Below are 19,631 nucleotides of genomic sequence, written 5' to 3'. Positions count from 1 at the left end.
GCTTTATATACATATTTTTACTAAACGACATTTGTTGACTTAGAAAACATAAATGATGTTTAACTATCAGAGATTTGTTGATTTGGCCCAATAAAATGTATACAGTTTATATGATACGAATATCGAATTGGGTACAGTAATTATAATAAATTATTAAATCAAGTGTAATAAATATTTGAATTTGACTGCAGGCAAGGTAATACTTTCATGAAAACGATAGAAAGAGGTAAAATTAGAATAGTAGGCCACAAACAAACTATGTTATGATGATCTGATTATGAAACCATTGACAAATATTACATACACATTAGTAATGATGCCCCAACGACATGTTTAGAATTGCATAGAATGCATTCATTAGCTAATAAATGGATGAAATGGGAATGCAACTAAGGCGTAATGTAGCCCAACGAATGGAAAGTGGGTATGGAATGAGCCTTGTGTGGTATTTAACTAAAACAAAAACTGCTGTTTCTTAGATTTTTGAAATCCCCATGATGAGGAATAGTTGGGTCAAGTTTTAATCTATCAAAAACCAACTGAATCTTCTCAGGACTGAACCCTATTCCCAGTGATTATAAAGTGATACAATCACCTACAATAAATATATTATGAGAGGACATAATAATTTACAAATCTTACTTTTGTATCACGAAATTGTGAACGAGTGGATATAGAAAACTTTCGTATACAATATGTTGATCTCCTAGACTTTTTTCAGATTTAGTTTGAAAATATGTTTTATCAAGAAACAAACTGTATTTTAAACCAGCATGTTTTGGTGGCTAAAATGAACAATCTTCAACCCTAATAACAGTTTTGCATACCAAAAATTATGGTCAGTAATAAACCTACGTTTTTATGTGAATCGCCTATAAACCTAGTTTCTACACATAGTGCTACTACACATTGTTGCAATCACCACCTGCTACAAGGGTGAACATCACCGATGATGTGTATAGAGTCGGAAATCACTGATAAGGCTTATCAGAGGGCTGAATAATCAGAGGGTGGCCGACCTGATGGATCCGCACCAGATGGTATTGATAAATTACATCATCAGCCAACACCCGCTCACCCCTACACCACTCGTTCTCTCCACAACCCTTGGCGCTATTTATTAATAAATGATATAGCAAAGTTGATATATCAATATCAATATGTTTTTTTATTTCCACGATTAAAATGTAAAAGAAATATCGTGTTTTAAACATAAAAAAAATTAATTGGTAAGTTTTGTTTATGTTTTAAAATAATGTATGCCCAAACGTATTCAACCAGGTAAAATGTCAGCTTCTTCGATGATATCAAAATGTCGAACCACTTTTTCATTAAGGCTTTAATTTATAATAAGATACAACTTGGTTCACATCAAAATCTGTAATTAACTTCAATAATAACAAAGAACTTGGCAAAGTTTATACAATTCGCAGCTGAAAGAAGCTTAGTTTAGATACAACGTGTCATACGGACGACGTACATTATTATTGTTAGACATTTTCACTGTAATCAGCCTACTGTTTATACACTTTGCAAAATAAATGTACTTAATGAAATAATTGTTCCATTATAAACCACGTATTATAATTAAATAATCCGGAGATGTATTATCTTTGTGGAAGAACAGTTTCGATATAAACAGCTTACTAGTTATGAAATAGTTAATGTTTGGGTGCTTTAGCGTATTGGACATTTTTACGTTTTTAACAACTTGCCACTCAAAAAGCCCATCTTTAACATTAAGACCTTAACCTTAGGCCTACATTTTGTTGAAAAATGCAAAAAATGAAACACTATTAATTACACACAATTAAGGGACACAAATTAATGGACAAAAATAATGTTCGCATTTTAAAGGTATATTAGAGGTAGATTAAAATATGATTTTAATAAAATCCTCTTTGTTAAATAAGTTTACATTATAAAGTATTGCATTTAAAAGCTACTACAGCATGCAGGTTAGTTACATGAATATGTGGGCAAGAGATTGGTCTGGCTTTGAGTCCGAAGGAAAAGTTGTAGTCAGCGATTTTACGATTGGAAATCGACCAGACCCACAGAAGCTTGTTGCAGATTTTATTGTGTCGTTTAAGTAAAACGGATTAGCTTCGAAACGTAAAACAACAAAACATAAAGCTCACTCAAAAACATAATTAAATACGTTTCTAAATGTGCATCTAAATTAATTCAGATTTGTGTTACTATAAGAAATTTTTACATTACATAGGAAGTCTATTCTGTACATAGTCAATGCTATAACTTAGTGAATTAAGCGGTAATCTAAACGAACAAAACTGTAAAGAAATATTCGTGCTGCATATATTTTAAATGCTGAAATTAAATTTGAAGGTATCCTCAATGTTCATCATGAGCATACAAATTTAAGCCTAACCACAACATGCTGTTTAATAAAGACCTTTAGTCCAATAAATAATATCTTATACTTTTACTACCTACTAATGTTCTATTTCCACAATCTTTAAAAGAATGAACAGAAACAAGTAAACGCAATCTAGTTTTGTGCGTCTTTTTTCACATAACGTACTGTAAAAACATGAACGAAAATACAAATTTTGAAGCCTATTACATCACCTACCTTTTTAAATGTTTTTTTTTGGCGGACATCTTCCATCACAGTTTTTTTTTTTTTTTTTTTTTTTTTTTTTTTTTTATTGAAAAAGATCTTAAAACATTGTGGTAGCTTATTTATTACTACTAGTCATTATTAAATATCCATATCCATATAAATATCCTATTGTAGCCAATTGACTGTGATGGTCCGCGTAATTGTAAAAATTACAAATTAATCTCAAGTAATTTATACAAGAGTCGTGATTTTTGACTCACGATTAGTTGATTAATAGTTGCGATTTCAGCTAAGAACGTGGTCTATTTGACGAAGTGTGTTTTTCTCAGGCCATTTTACCTTATTCTACACATCGGAGGGTTGATATAATGGTCTAGTCAGGGTATCGCTCTCGCAAGGTCCCCAAAGACCCCAGACTCAGCGTTTTCTGTAATTGGAATCAGAGGCAAGCATATTTCCCAACACACCCTAACAATCGTTAAAACACACACATGTTGTTACCCCATTTATTTGCTATAGTTGCTTAAGTTAATTCTTACAAAACAGAAGCCAATTTTTCTCAATGTAAAAAATATATAGGCCTACTCAAAATAGTTTTGGTAATACTTTACAAAATGCTATTACATTTAAAACAATTTCGTTTTGAAAAATAGAAATGTATGCATGTATAAGAAATTATCGTAAATATTTTTACGTTAATCAAACGCCTACGTAAGCACGAACTAAAAATACATGACTAATTTAGTGTAGATTCAAATAAATAAGCGTTGATTTTAATTCTTGAACTAGTGTACTCTTTAAATCTCGACTGGTTTAATTCCAAATTCCATGATTTGAGGTAAATATAACTCTTCACTAAACAAATTGTAGAAATTTAACAATTTGGACGTGCATGTGTGCTTTTACTTTTGATGTTGAGGTTAGGTTAATCTACCATAGTCTTAAAAAATGTGTATAGAATGTTCAATTTATATTTTACTCGTAAATTCTTTTAAGATTTTAAATAAAGCAATCTTGAGTAGCATTAATAAGGAACTTTATGGAATTGTTCTTTAAGATTCACTCGCATTTAACCCATATATTTTGAACAATATTAATGAATGATTCTCAAGTGACGTATGTGATATTGAACGTTACGTTCGCGCGTATCTTGTTAACATATGCAACACTCTCAGCTCGTATTAGAAGTCCATTAGGCTGAGACGAGTGGTTTGTCGGTTTCTACCTTCAAAGCTCTTTGAATCCCAAGTTTCCGTTTAAGTGACTTCCAACTGAGGTTTGTTCGATGAAACACACTATAGCACTTTAGTATTTACAAAAGTTTTGTTTTTATACCTATCTACAAACAAAGGCTTACAAGGCGTACGTAAGTTATGCAATAAAAATTGCAATACAACAAAATACTAACGTCTCTTTGGTATGAAATATGCACATTATATTTTATAGGCTATATTTTATAGTTAAACGTCTTTTAAAGTTGACATATTTGTAATAAATCGTGACCAAGATTAAATTGATTGCTAATAGTACAATCTGTAAAATTCAAATAAAGAATTATATAATTTATATAGATTTCCCAAGTACAGTATTCATTAAGTGATACAATATTGTAAACCATAGATTTGCAATGGATTTTTTCAGAGGCAATACGAGAATTTTTTTGTTACTGCACTACTACACGTCCTTAACTAACTATACCTTAATTTAGATGTTCATTAACCTGGAATTAATTAGGAATAATTTAAACTGAATGGTTTAGGTGAAATATAACTATACTAAAAGAACAGAAAGAATCTTTTAGGACAGATTAGATTTAAATTAGACGTTTATTGTTGTACTGGCAATTTGTGTTATAGAACACCCCCTCTATTTTCTAGCTTTGTTGAGTGTTTAACCCCAACTAGTTGAAAACTACATATTTCAGCTGGAATATACATCAATTATGGTATTATCAACTAATTGTAGAAGTTGAATCCCTTGTTGCCAACATAACCTCTAGAACCTCTAGAATAGTAATTTGTTAAGTAATCCGGAAGGCAACACCACCAACAAGTATTATTAAGTACTATACAATTTTAGTACAATATACAATTTTCTAACAATGCATTGAGCGATTTTTCTGATCTATTTGCAAAACAGGTTTAAACAATCGCTCGTTTTCCGTTTTTTACCTAATAATTTCCACCAACAAACTAAAACAACCTACTTCTATAGCAACAAGTTTAGCTTAACATTAGGTGTAGGAAAATGTGACGCTCTTCATATGAAAAAAAATCCTTGTGCCTAATGATGAATCAATATTTGATCCGAAACTAGTTGCGACTGCAATTGAATGGATTGCCTAATAGCAGGTATTAAAACCTTTTTATTATTATTTGGCAATCTGGAGGCTAACATCACAATGAAATTAGGTGTGATATTTTTATGAAAGTATCCCAGATAAACCTAACATGGTATATTACGTTGACAGGATATAAAGCAAAGCACTTGACACTTCCAATGAAATGTCTTTGTACACAAAGGTTGGCTGTAACAGCGCAAATTGTTGGCGCCAAATCTCATCTAAAATCGCAAAAGATTGATCGAGTTTGGTGATGTATTAGCTCCACTGATCTTTTGATAAATTATCAGCTTTTCAACACTCTTCCAAAGAGAGTTCTTTACACTTTAATTATTTGTCACAGCGTTTCCATTACGTCTAAAGTACTTATGATCATGACTGTATGAAAATGATTTCAGGTAAATAGGCCATTGATCTTTTTGTTCAATAACTTGTAATATGTAATTGTTATAATTATAGTTATTTAACGTTTTTGAATCCAGTTACGAGTGGGGCATTGTTGACAAAAGGAGAACTACAGTAAAATCATGCTTTTATTCAATCGTTTTCTACAGCTTTAATAGTAGGCCTAAGGATATTTACTTCTGTTTTAGTAATCGGGCATAAAATTACTAAAATATTTGCAGACATGTCTCCTCTGAATCCGTATTGATATCACTGGCAATATGGTGTTCATAAGAATAATAAATTTCTATAAATAATAGAATTTTCAAATATTTGTAAAGAATAGTATTTATTTATTCAAAGGACGTAAGAGTTTCTGCAGTCCGTAGCAAGTTCCTTCTTTAATGTGGATCTATGATAAGTTTAATTTGGGGTATTCGGGTTTTAGAAACCTAAGTAAATACCTTTTAGTATACGAGTTAAATAACACTTGCAAATAATATTTTACTTAAACACATCTTTTCGATTAAATTTAATAGATTTTTTAAGGAGGTGCAGCTGGTATCGTGGCGGAGAACTGTCTGGGAGATGTAGGTTTTAATTTGAGTCTTTTTTATCTAGGAACAAAAAATAATATATGGAGGACCAGGAAAACTACATATTTATTGGAAAATTCCTTCCACTAAAACTGATACGAATACCAATAATTTGATTCGTCAAACAAACTTCCCCGTTGAACTAAAAGGTCGAAGAATTTGGTTAAGCACATGCAAACATTAGACAATATCACTTTGTGAAATCACTTAACAAAAAACAAACTGACAACTGTTAACATTGAATATTAAACTCGAATGGAACGTAAAGGGAGTTTGAGAGCTCTTCGCAGTTGTAAATGGCCAACGCTTTCCATGAAAACGCTCTTAAGAAAATCCTCTGAAATCCGCGCATTGTGCTCGACAATAGTCCGGATATTCGGCGATACAGACGATGTTTCCGTTGGTGCTTTATTGGTAATTCACTTCTCAGCTCAATCTGTCTGTCCACCATACAGTTTCCAATTGTGTTGTAGTAGATTTATTGTTTAATTCCATTGCGTGGATGAAATAAAATAATTTACACTGCAGACTTATGTAGAATCAAATTGCCTTTCCGAATCAAATTTGGGTTAAATTTTGTTTAAATAGATAAAAATGATTTTGAAATCTATTTGGCCTGTACGAAGTACTTAATCCATTACGCTATTTTCCCTTTGGATTTTTTGTAGTTAAATTAGTACAGGGAACACTATTTATACAAAGTACAAGATGGTTTATTAGGAAAGCAATACCCGTCCTACTAAAATTTTTTGAATATTTTATTATTTAAAAACTTGTATACGTACTGTTTTTATTAAAATAATCAACCTAATGGAATACTCAACTTCCATAGATCAAATAGGTTGGATTATTGTGTACCTTTTTTGGTTAATTTATAGAAAAAAATTAGAATTTCGACCAAATATATAACCTCATCGCATTTATAATGTTAATTTAGCTATATTAAGTTTTATGATAAACAATCAATGATTTTTTGCAAGAAATTCATGAATCTCCGTCCTTTTAAGTCGTGGATTATTATTGATCTGTAGTCGTTCCTTAAGCAAAGCACATTGCACTTTTATCAAAAGGGTTTCACTGAGTTTTCCTTTGCTATTGTTTTTCCTCTTTATTCATCTTGGACGTATATTTATAAACTCAACACGCATTTCCCAGATTATATCATAAACACATCCTTCCCTATAAAGACGTATTTACAATCCCCGCCAGCATCAGAGCCGTATTTAGCCGACGTCTGGGACGCCTCTCTCGCAGGAGATGTTTGTAGAGATCAGCTGGCACCTCCTACTGTCTGTCATAACATCAGCTGTTACACTCTGGACACAACTGGCGGCAAAACATAACTCCAGGTCGGGTTACAGACAGAGATTGTGGCGGGACTGGGGATGTAAGCATTAATGTATAATTTATTTCTTTACCAGATGTAATGAAGATGATAACTATTTTCTTGCTGTTTTAAAGTTATTATTCGTCTTTAAATTACCTATTTATAAACTTAGATCATGGTATATCAAAGGGTACTAAATAAGTAATTTTAAGGACCTAAACTGGCTTAATGTTACACATATGTTTATTCCCGTTTAGGTCTTTAGTTAAAATAAAGTTTAAATAGAAAATATTTTATAGGGAATTAACAGAATTGTCCTGTCTCAAATGTAAAAAAATAATTCATCTTCTCAATCCAAACGAAAGATCGCTAATTAACCTGTTTAAGCTCAAGGGTTAGTTACTTAACCTAATTTAAACCGAGAAATTGTTTCTTGGAAGTGAAACTGTAGGTAGATAAAGTAGATCTTTATCTATGGCCAGATTTTGAAATAGTTTGGAGTAAATTGAACTTAGTTTTATATATTCTTCTTGAGTTTTTTATCGTCAGCTGTCCGGCAAATGTACGCACAACTGCATGCGTTGTGGGCTTAAAGTAGCTCTTTTTCTCCCTCGGGAGTATAAATATGCTGCTGTAAACTTCGATTGTAAGCAAGCATAGGTGTATTTTCAATCCTTACTAATTTTCGTGAAACTTGATCTCGGATCGAAAAGATTCACTTTATGCCCTGGTTATGACGTATACTATAGTAAATATTAAGTCGCTTTTAATACTTTAAGTGTAAACATCGTTGCTATTTTGGAGAGTCACATGACTTCACTGTGCGGGAGTCGAATCACCCTAAAGAACACTATGTATCAATGCCGGAACATTTTAGTAAAATAAGTGGCATAGTTTGGGCACTATTCACTGCCTTAAGACCATGAATCTATAATTATTAATTTTTGAAACCTTTCCATGAAGCTGCAGCAGTTTCCTTAGATCCATAAACATTAACTTAAAAAATTCACAGGTGAGTTAATGTAAGCAATAAAAAATAAAGCGTAAACAGTTGTTATGCCTACATGTAACTGCCGGACAAACAGTGGTGTTAAACTTCAACTGAATCAGTCCACTTGTTTTTGTGTTATAGAAAGACAAGACAGACACCTATTTTTTGTAATAGTAGGGATAAAACGGAAACATTTCAACTGAACCGTGATACCAACGTGACAAGTAACTTAAGTCACCCTTTCTAGACATGTGCTACTGATGAAGATAGGGTGTCGTAAAAACACTCAAAGGGTTGTTTGTTCGCAAGGAGCAAGTAATCCCTACAAAGAAGGTCCTTGGATTTAATTTATAGGAGAACTTCAGTGCTTCGTTTTATAACTGCACAAAGTTATTAATTAAATAAGTAGTGTATCAATCACATACAAAAATCCAAGTAACGATTTGTATTTGGTCAATGAGCACCTTTACCTAAAATGGAACTCTGTGTTTAACAAGTGTATATGGAGTGTAAAATCAATATGTATACACTTTGATGTTACATATAAAATTATAGTACTCTATAGTTTATAGTACGTGTATAGTCAATGATATATTTTAAAGCCCCATAGTAATCAATATTGATAATATTTGCGAATGGGAATTCAATGCACCCAACAAGAAAGAATCCTGGGGCAGTTTAAATTATATCTAGGTAAAATCAAGTGAAGCCTTGTTTTGGGGTAATTTTTGTTACGAGGTTTGACGAATCTTTGACAAAAACGACCTTTGTCTAAAACCCAAGCCAAAACAGAGGAATTTTTATAAATTGTATACAGTTCAAGATGACTAAATGGACTATAATGTACCGCTACTGTAACTTTGTTTACTTTCTCCAAAGCAAGGATGAAACTACGAATAAATGTACACAATCTTTACGATATCGACTTACCTATTGCAATGACTCTATCTGAAGATATCTTCTCGCTTCTGGAACAAAAATTTAAATTTAAGCAACTTTGAGATTGATAAAACCATTAATTCTTATATAACAGTAAAGTTCCTAACAAACAAGACAGTATAATCCTCACATAATCTTCTTGGTGTCAAATATACTGTTACTTATGGTTAGATATGTATCATTAAAAAGGTAGAATTGAAAGGTTACGACGTTTTAAATCGAATCAAACTGAAAGGATTGTGTCATTTGATGCACAGCATTCAAATTTCGTGTTGCGATGCATATAAAGGCTTTTGGTAATTCATTACATCATGACAAACCTCAATTACCATTTTGATTATTAATTACATAATTATTTATCCATTCAGTAGGTAGTGATGATTTCAACTAACAATAGTTTCACAACAGAAACAAGTAAAAATAAAACGTTGAACATTTTAAGATCATATTAACGAAAGTATCCATTCTAAGGCAATTGGAATTGAAACGTTTCATCGGAGCGTAGAAACAAACATAAACCAGCAAAGATTTATTGTATTTCCAATAACTTAGGCTTACATTCGCCGTACACCGTTCCGGTAGTTAAATGCGTCCCGACCACATAAATGTTCGCCGTTCGATCGCTTATAAAGCTTTACCCCAACTGGGACTACTGCGGTGAGCACTTTTGAATTTTGAGTAGTCGTCTATTTGGATTCCAATTAAATATGAGGCAATTTTGTAATTACAAGAAATTCCTTACGGAATTAGAATAACAGACTCTTGCCAGTGTAAAAGTTTATGTGAATAAATCTGTTAATATGTAGACTCATAACTGGAGAAAGTTAGACGGAGTTTCTTGGAATAACCGTTGTCAATGAAATTACAATTAAGGTTACTGAAGTTGACATACCATCTTGGATTAGCAGAAGCCAGAGTTGCACCCATAGAATATTTAGTGCACAGAAATGAGTTTCTCATCTAGTTTTCACTGTAGAAGTTATATTTTCTCTATTAGTTGTACGACTTTATTATGGAAGTTGGAATGCTCTTATCAACTAAGAAAGTGTACAAAAAAAGGAAAAAAAATGTTTACCATCATTATAAACAGTTGTTATTTTCTTATATATGTTTTATATCGTCGACATTAATTTAACTTAGCATTTGACCAACTTCATTGGCCACAAAGGCATGAGCATGGAATTTACCAAGCTATGGAAGGAGTGATACAGTAGAGAGGATGAAACAACTTTACTTATAGATTTGTCAAATTTGTGTAAAAAAACTAAACAATTGACATTTTTTTATTCAGTTCAAATACAAGTATTGACACCAAAACTCGAATCAAAAACATCGCACATATTTTGACAGACCAACCTATTCACTAAAACCAACTCTGCCAGTGGGTCAATTACACTAAGATCTCCTTACTTAAAACACTAGCAAAAATAATAAATAAAGACAACAATATTCACACAGGAATTTAAAGTAAATTTTTACATCTGTGTCCATATTTCAAAGGTTTTGTCAAACAAAGGCCGCGCGGAATATTGAACCACTTAATTGACAGTTAGTTGCCCAGGGACGGGCAGAGATAATGATATTTACTCGGTCAGTTGTTACAGTTTGTTTTATAACCACAGAACAAAGACAGGTTGTCAATCAGCAAGCCAGGTGCGACGGAGTCAGTGATTTAAAAACTGTAATTGGATTTACATTTGATTAGCAACCAATCAAGTCACGGCCTGCGTTGTAAATAAATTAAATCGCTGCAAAGAAACTGAGTTTACAGGTAAAATATATTTTACTCGTCAGTTATATTGTAATTGTATACTATTTATCCATTAAAAATTAACCGTAAAAGGTGTACGAGAATAGTGAAAAGAATACTGACTTAGTTCTTTTTTACTTTTTTTTTATTTTTTCTCCAGGGAAAAAACATTTTTCTCTCATCAGTCGATTTTGTTTTAGTCTCTTTAGTGCTTCAGTCTCTGAGATTTGCTTGTTTACCTAATTAACAAAGTCATGAAGTCTCTTTGTTATATTTGCGATTACCATGAATAATTTTATCTTGGCCACTCCGTAGTGTATTATTAGTTTAGATTTTTTGAACAAAGATTGTTTGTCAGACTTGATAGGATAAGTCTATTGTTTATTCGAAGTCTAATTCCCCTTCTGACTGTTGCAGGATTTGCAATTATTCTGCGATTGATTATTATAATACAGTAGGCTATACAAAACATGTGGCGGATGACTGATTGATGTAAAAGCTTAAAATTAGATAACTAAAGTGTAAATTTTACTTTCATGTTTTTGAAGAGAGTATTTTGCTATGGTCTGTACTATTTTATGTAGTTCGAACTAGAACTCAAAACTAGAAATTAATGTTAAGTGATATCTCTTAAAAAGGTTAAATTTAATTTTTTAAATTAATTATCTTTTTAGTAATACGAATCATCAACCTAACACCCTATCTTGACCACCTTGCAATAATCTTCCACTTTACAGCCACAAAAACCACTTACAAATCTAATTATATTCCAATGTCGTATTTTTTTACCATTTAAAACAAATAATATCTAATTTCCTGAAATTTACATATTTAGTCAATTATTTTTGGTCCCTGAGTTGTTGCCTAAGAAGGACGAAATATTAGTGCAGTAGCATTATTTGTATACACAACTTGTAGAAAAACAACTAAGGCAGAGGTGTACACATACATAAAACAGCATAACTGTCAGTCTGCATTACCTTTTGCATTTCCTACGTACCACTCGAGTCTTACATTACCATAAACTCTCTCCAAAACAGGATGGATGTGACGTTAGGAATACTGAAACCTGGTAAAATATCAAACTCAAAATTCCATCTAGTGATGACTCATCAATATCAATTGTAGATCTTTTTTTTGTTGTTTATACTATCAAAATTGTATGGTATTTATTTTAGTGTATTTTTTCAATAACGTAAAATCCTTTGCTGAACAAAAATCTGAATGTTTTATAACTATACCATTTTATTTTTAATGACGTTTAGAAATAAAATAAGAAATAGTATTTAAATTACGCCATACTGAATTTAAGTAATTATTAATCTCACCAAAAACCATGGATTTCATATCAAATCAGTACCATTAAGGTTGAAACTTTAATGCGCTTAAACATACTGGGTTACACGCTAACACCATTTAAGAGTAACAATAAAACAACAAATTGTAGTATCTGACACAGTTTAAAACAATTATAAAAGAATAAGAATTGGTTTTTTAGATTAGTTAACACTAACCATCGTGGTATTAAAGGCTAGGAAGGACTAAAATCTAGCAAAACTATCTAACATGTTTATTTGATTGTTTTGTTTTTAACTGCACTACACTATTAGCAGTATACGTTAGACGTACTGTGCCCGTTCGCAGTATTTTGAGTTTCATTCTATTGAAATTCTTCATTGCATAAGATAAAACACACAACACTACCCAAATCTATAAAAGAAACCTCTTCCTAATTACTTAAAAACGTGACTTCAGAAAATGAGTTTATCGTCGCGTTAAACAAGGCCAATCATGTTGTGCCACAGCCCACATGAAAGGCCTAATAAAACTGTCGGCCATTTATGAGGTCTGGCCCGATTGAACTATTGAACGGCTATATATCTAGGCCGTTAGCCAGTAAATCTTGCGTTTACAGCAGACTGTATGCATGGGTTTATTGAACAACTGTTCTCCCATTGTTGTTCCAATGCGGACCACTTTGTCATATAATGGCTTTACAACTTCTACTGCGATTTGTGTTATTTTCCAACACAGTACGATTCCGCATCCCCCATACATACATAGAGACGATCTCTTTAAATAGTTCCACATGATTTTTGCCACAAATGCTTTTATTTTTATTTATTAATCCTCGGATTTCATATCCTCGTTATTATTAAAATACCACACCACAGCAAACCTGCAGACTATGCTGATTTCAATTTTTCTCATTGGATTTTAATTAAAATATTTCCATTAATAAACCATATTTATTCCCTATTAAAAAACACTTAGGTTTGCTAAGGGGTAGCTATTCGTTGCAACTTTGCACTCATTATACAGTTTCTTATCCTTCAAGCATCCTATAAATGAAGTATCGTTGAAACGCTTAACAAACAAGATTTCCCAAGAAACCAAAAATATATTGTATGGTTGTCTATAAAGTAATCTTTAACATTTACCTACACTTTTGGTAGATAAAAACTTTCTGCGCAGTGTCTTTCAGATAGGCCTGTTCTAAACCAAGATAGATTCTTAAACCGTGTAGTTTATTTAACAGTTGTCCCTTCAATATCCAACATGCATACAGCCTAGGAGGTTAATACAGACTATTATTCCCAGAACCAAACAAATTAGTTTGAAAAAATTACGGGTGGCTTGATCTAAATTTTGCATTACTATTGTTCAAGGGCCAATAATAAGAACATAGTTCTAGTTTAACTAAACACATATACGTGTTATACAATTTTAAAAGTATCTGCGATTGTGTTAAAAGCTACAATCTGCTCCAAACTTGAGGTGTGCCAATTGTGCGTTTAGTGAGGAAACTTCCTTAACGACTGTTAAGAATTTGCATATTCAAAACTTGGAAAGTTGAACGGTATACTAAGTAGGAATGTTTCTTTAATAATTCGTAAAATATTTTAAACATGATTTTCAAACAATTTAGCTTAAGATACGTTTCCAGGATTAAATCAACCTATGTCAAACGTTTGGTATTACACGTATACAGTTTAACCAATTTAGATATAATAAAATAGTTCATCAATTGTTAAATGCGCGCTTTGACCCAAATATATTAGCTTGGTAAATTAATAGCTCAGATGGTCAAATTAATTATAATTATACATTTAATTAATGTTCAAAGAGTTTTCATAAATTTATTTCTTAACTAAAAATCAGGCAAGAACTTAGAATTCAATTTTAACTTACTGATAATTTTCTTTATAACTAAACTTACTACAACATTGTCACAGAAACGTGTGTTGAAATTCATACTTGTATTCGTAAGGTTTTACTATTTTAACTATCAGTGCTGAGGGAATTTCCTGTTACATAAAATATTCCTTTTCATAGGGACATTTTTCTTTCTTTTCCTATATCAATATTTCAAGCGAAATAGTAGGCCTAAAATAAAAACCGTCGCCTTAGAGTGAAACAAATTTTCCATCATAGAAATTTTTCACGCAAGGTTACAATTATTTATTAATGATGAATTTAATCTATTGAAAATCCATGTGATTAAGTTAGATTATAATTTAGGCCTACATCACACATTTATATAAAGAGCTGTACGATAAAATAACTGGCCAGAGCAGCTGGATGTAAAATTGTGGTTTGACAAAGTACTTTGCAGTCGAGGCCGGCAATAAATTGAAACAACTGTTCTATAAACGTATACACAAACAGCTGTGAGTTGCGGTATTTAATGAATAACGTTCTGAATTTTTGGCTGAGTAATCAAATCTGCTGCTCAGCGCGTGTCCGATAAAAGTTGTAAAACCTTTATTTAGGTCATTTTGTAAGTATGTAGGGTTCTAGTTGGATGGCTACAATTAGGATTTTCCTTTTTAGTTTGTAGTAAGTTGATAACCTTAATACAAATACAAATCAAATATTATTGCGAATAAATATGTTAGACACAAAAGTAATTCTATTTATTTAGGGAATTTCCCACACAGAGAATAAATTAATACCATAGTACCATGGTATAACTTCTAACCCAGATTTTAAATTTTCCTTTTGAGGTTTCCTGAGATCAAAAACACCAACCGTTCAAATTCATCTATACTGTATACTTAAACCAAAAAGGCGGTTCTCCGTTACACCCCTTTTTTAGCCATCCTATTAAACCGAATTTTATTATTTAGGTGCCATTTAAAGCCTAAAATCTAGCGGAGGGAGGAATATTAACTAAAAATATATTTTCTTTTAGGGTTTGCCCCCTAAGAGTTTTCTTTTTTCTAGAGTTTGCTTTAAAATATTTAGTAATGTTGACAAACTGTCTTTTTAACGGTTTAGATGTGATTTTAAATGTTTACACTTCAATTTAATGTTTAACTACAGCCAGCTTGTAATTAGTACCTTTTAACATTTTACATTAAAAAAAAACTTGTTTACCCTCCCTGTTGCAGCAAACCTAAGTACTGGTTAAACTAATTCTGTTTAAATAGGGAAAAAATGTGATATTTTTAAGGAGACATTTTAGTGTAAATCCAATTAGGCAAATGGAAATTTGCTAAGTCTGCAGGTTTGCTGCGGCGGGGGTATTTTTCCCCTTACTTATCTCTTAAGAAATGTTAAACAGAAAGATAAACATAAAAAATACACATAACGATATGTGTATCATAAAATAAATTACCAGATACATTTCATCCAAAATAAAAACAAATAACATACCAGTTACAGGAGTTTTAAAAATATTTTTGCCAAGTATCAAGTTATTTCTACTGTTCAGTAAATCAAATAAAACTAATCCAGTCAAAAGTTAAACTGCGATTTTTGTTCCGGCTTATACGATTTGTTATTGAACCGACTTGGTTTTAACAAAGTTTTACCGTCGTAACAGAATTATTCGTCCAATTAAAAGTTAGATTGGGTTTATCGTTGGTTTTCATTTACGAGTTTGATTTTATAATTGATATTCTGTTGCTGGCGTTCATTAGATATTTTAATAATTAAACACTCATTTTCCATACTCCCAGGCTATAAGTTGATTAGGCTTTTAGCTTGTTTTGGAATTAATATACAAGTATGGATATTGTAGAAATAATACTGTGTTTCTGGTATTATAATTATAATCATTGTCTCGGTTAATGTGTAGTATTCATGAAATCCTCAAGCATAAATATAAAATTATATGACAATGATGGTGCAAGTTTTGTGAAAAAATTGACGCTGCAATCAAATAATTCAAAACTAATAGCAATGAGTAATTAAAATAAAAAAGGATCATTTGATAAATTATAGACACAATTAAATGAGGATATGCGGTAACATTGTTTTTTTTCTCTCTAAAACATAAAACATAAGTTTTGATAAGGTATTAAATTAATGCCATACCTTACAACCTAGCTTTGTTAGGATAGATAACTATACATTCCTTTACTACTACCTTTTCAATATTTATTTAAGACTTAGTACTACCAACTTTCGTTTAAATAGCATTTACTTTACTTTATCAGATCAGTAATATCTACAACAGTATTTTCCCAATCTAAACCAACAACTGGAACCAGATTTAAACTAGTTTTCACCAACAGTATAGTTGACAATATAATCATTGTTGTTGGTGTTTTAGGGATTGTGCCAGTAGTGCAGTAAATACATGTAAACACGACATACAAGACAGACGGACACTGTCCAATGCCAAGCAGAACCATTCATCTTGCTCGCTTCACACCTGTCCAGTATGTACTGCTTCATGACAACTAAAATGTTTGGTGAGTCAATTCAAAATTGGACTAAATGCTCTTGAGAGTACAAAGATAAAATAAATAGAGCAAAAAACAATCATAATGTTGTCGTAAGGATTTTTTAGAGTACACAAGTAGATAAAAAATGTTTAAAATGCTGTAAATGAAACGAGTTCAATCGACAACATGATTCAGTTAAGTAGGCTATAAAACAATCAAATGAGATAAGAAAATATGGTGAAATCGTTCTAAAAAGCTGATGATGCAGGTTAAACATCAAACTTAATTATCAAGACTGGGGTAAAGTTTTAAAAATTATTTTGTAGTAGGCCCTACCCAAAATAAATTAAATAAATAGAGCTAACGATGACAAAATTGCCTTTAAAATTTATCTTGTAGAATACGAAATAAGTAGAAAAGAGAAATAAAGGAGATTTTTTCCTTGCCTATATTAAATAAAAAAGAGAAATCCATCGAAACAGTTGATATAATATAATATATATAAACTTTTTTTTAAATATTAATTAATAACGCACTAACGTATTTTTTTAGTATTTATTATATATTATATTACATTTTTATTTATTATATATTCTTTTTACATAAAATGTAAATTTATTAACTCTTTTATAATCTAGTAACTAGTAGAATGGTAGTCTTATAGGATCTAGGTTTAGGAAAATAAAAAAAGTTAATCGATTCAAAAGAGTTTAATCCGTGTAATATTAATACCAAGCAGACAACCAGATAGTTTTATATGTATAAAACACATCAGCTATTTTACGTTTGGTATTTTCTTAATTAAAAAATACGTATGGAAAAGTTAAAAAAAATTTAAATTATATTTTTAGAGATTCTCTGATCATATCTGAATATTTTATCAGAACTAGCTGCAATTTCGAATAGGATTACATTTTACAATACCCTTCAATTAACCATTTTCTCTTGACACCTAAACACATCCCTAAATGTTTTGGGAACAGTTACGTAATTTCCCGTATGATTATGAACTAGAATCACAGGTTTCCATTGAAGTAGGGATTTGAGGATTTGTAAATGAAATGAACCTCTTGACTTTATGGTGCGTGTAATGCCAAATAACTATGACATCTGTAAACAGATCATCAACTTTATGAGACGCCAACTGGCAAACATTTCGCAGCGGGCTTTACACAATGGATTATATTTTACCAGAGGTTTAGGATTTGAATAAACCTCTCAACCTGGCTTACATTTCGTTCGTTTACCGTCTTATAGAAATATGTAATTGGGTTTTTGCTACAAATGCGTTTTAGTAAGTTATTTGGGACAATTGAAAAATACTATTAGGAGTACTATAGACTAATGCATTATTAGTTTTATGAGGGTAACGTTATTTGATGTACCATAATCAATAAATTATTGTTTTCTAAGTATAATCTTTAGCTTTTTTTTCAAATACAAAAAAATAACATTCTGAATGCTTTAGATATTTGACTATAAGAATACATTTTTCGAAGATAATAAGACTGAGTTTTGAATAAATTGAAGAAAATATTAGTCTAGAAGAGTGCTGTAGAACACAGTAAATAAAATAGAATCTACTTTTTTCAAGAACGATTATTACTGATTTATTATAAGTTCCTACGAAGGTTCATATTCTTTAAAACGCCAGAAATACGAGTTATGGCCCTGAAACGATTTTATTGCTAGAAGATAGAACCCTATGGAGCCAAAGAACCCTATATAACCCTGACTCCACTATTGGAATTTACGAATTTGAAAGTGTATCAGTAGTTAATTCCAGTAGCTAATTCAGAGAAACGACCTCACAATATGTAAGAGAAGTTCAAACATTCTATCTAAATACAAACCGTATAATTAGAGTTGACCAACCCAACACACACATATATCGTTCCATTGACAACTTCTGCAGCAGGATTAGTCCCACCAGATCGCAAGTAAATCCATTTAACTTTTAATTGAACCAATCAACCGCCATGAATAGAATCGGACTGTCAGAATAACGATATCAATACAAATTGAATGCTTTACTTGCCAGACATGTTTGTTGAAAAAGGGAGGATTCTGATCGAACACTTTCTATATTTCTATACCATTTTTTTTTCTATACTTCTGTATTTTCTATTTATTGTCATCTAGATGTATAAATATTGTTTTGGGTATACTTAACGACGTGGTGAAGACTTCTTTCATTGCGAAATATGTTTTAATTATATCAAACTTAAAACAGATTACATAACATAACTACATGCGTTTCGGTTGATAAAACTTTTCCGCAAAAATACATGCATAAAAAATACATAACTTTGTAATTCTTAGTTTTTGACGTTCCTCGGTTCGTTGATTTTTATATTTTTTCATAGCTATCATTCCTTTTATTTGATACAATTATTTTAATCTATAAGAGCATTTGAACTGTGATTCTTATTCACTTTGGTACGCCGCGACGTTTAAAGCATCAATGAAAGAAGGATTAAATGTAATGAAGTCAAAGTTGGTAAACGTTTTTTAACAAGTTTAAGGACAGCTGGATCTAGTTCCAAACATATAAGTTGCTTTTCTAAGGATCGAACCAGTAACCATAGGATTTATATGTGCTCTGGCCACTAAGCTACCCTACAATAAAAAAACACAACGAAACTACTTTTTACCTATACCTTATCGAATAATAAATACAGTTTTGACCAACCAAAGAAAACCACACAATTAAAAATAAATCAACTGAAGGAAATGACTTGGCTGAAAGTGTCATTCTAAATGGATCCCCATTGGGTGGAATGGCTATAGAAACACACAACTTAAATAAACCATCGCCGGCTAAAAGGAACACATAACTGTCTGATAAAGCCACTCAATCCATACCGATATCGTCGTCAATCAGTTGAAACTGTTAAAAGAAATGTACTGCTTTTAGGCACCGTTCCAGAATATTACGTGTTAGCTGTTTCTGCAAAAATAGAAAAGGAATTAGTTTTTACCAATAAACGTTAACATATGATGGTAATATGATGGTACAAACAAAACTTATGTCTCATTTC

General features: G+C 31.4%; 1 protein-coding gene across 3 annotated transcripts in view; it reads right to left on the bottom strand.

Annotated features, from left to right (window-relative positions):
- Positions 1-19,631, bottom strand: part of LOC128994805 (discoidin domain-containing receptor 2-like) — a 299,337-nt gene that overhangs the window by 191,153 nt on the left and 88,553 nt on the right. For all 3 annotated transcript variants that reach the window (XM_054419592.1, XM_054419597.1, XM_054419593.1), the window contains exon 2: positions 9,157-9,194. The gene's annotated coding sequence lies outside the window, so the exon portion shown is untranslated. The remainder of the gene's footprint in view (positions 1-9,156; positions 9,195-19,631) is intronic.

Source organism: Macrosteles quadrilineatus, unplaced genomic scaffold (genome assembly GCF_028750875.1).
Source record: "Macrosteles quadrilineatus isolate MER2022 unplaced genomic scaffold, UCM_ALF_1.0 Scaffold_5__1_contigs__length_97177068, whole genome shotgun sequence".
In the NCBI taxonomy this organism is placed as follows: Eukaryota; Metazoa; Arthropoda; class Insecta; order Hemiptera; family Cicadellidae; genus Macrosteles; species Macrosteles quadrilineatus.
This window is presented reverse-complemented; position numbering and strand designations above follow the sequence as displayed.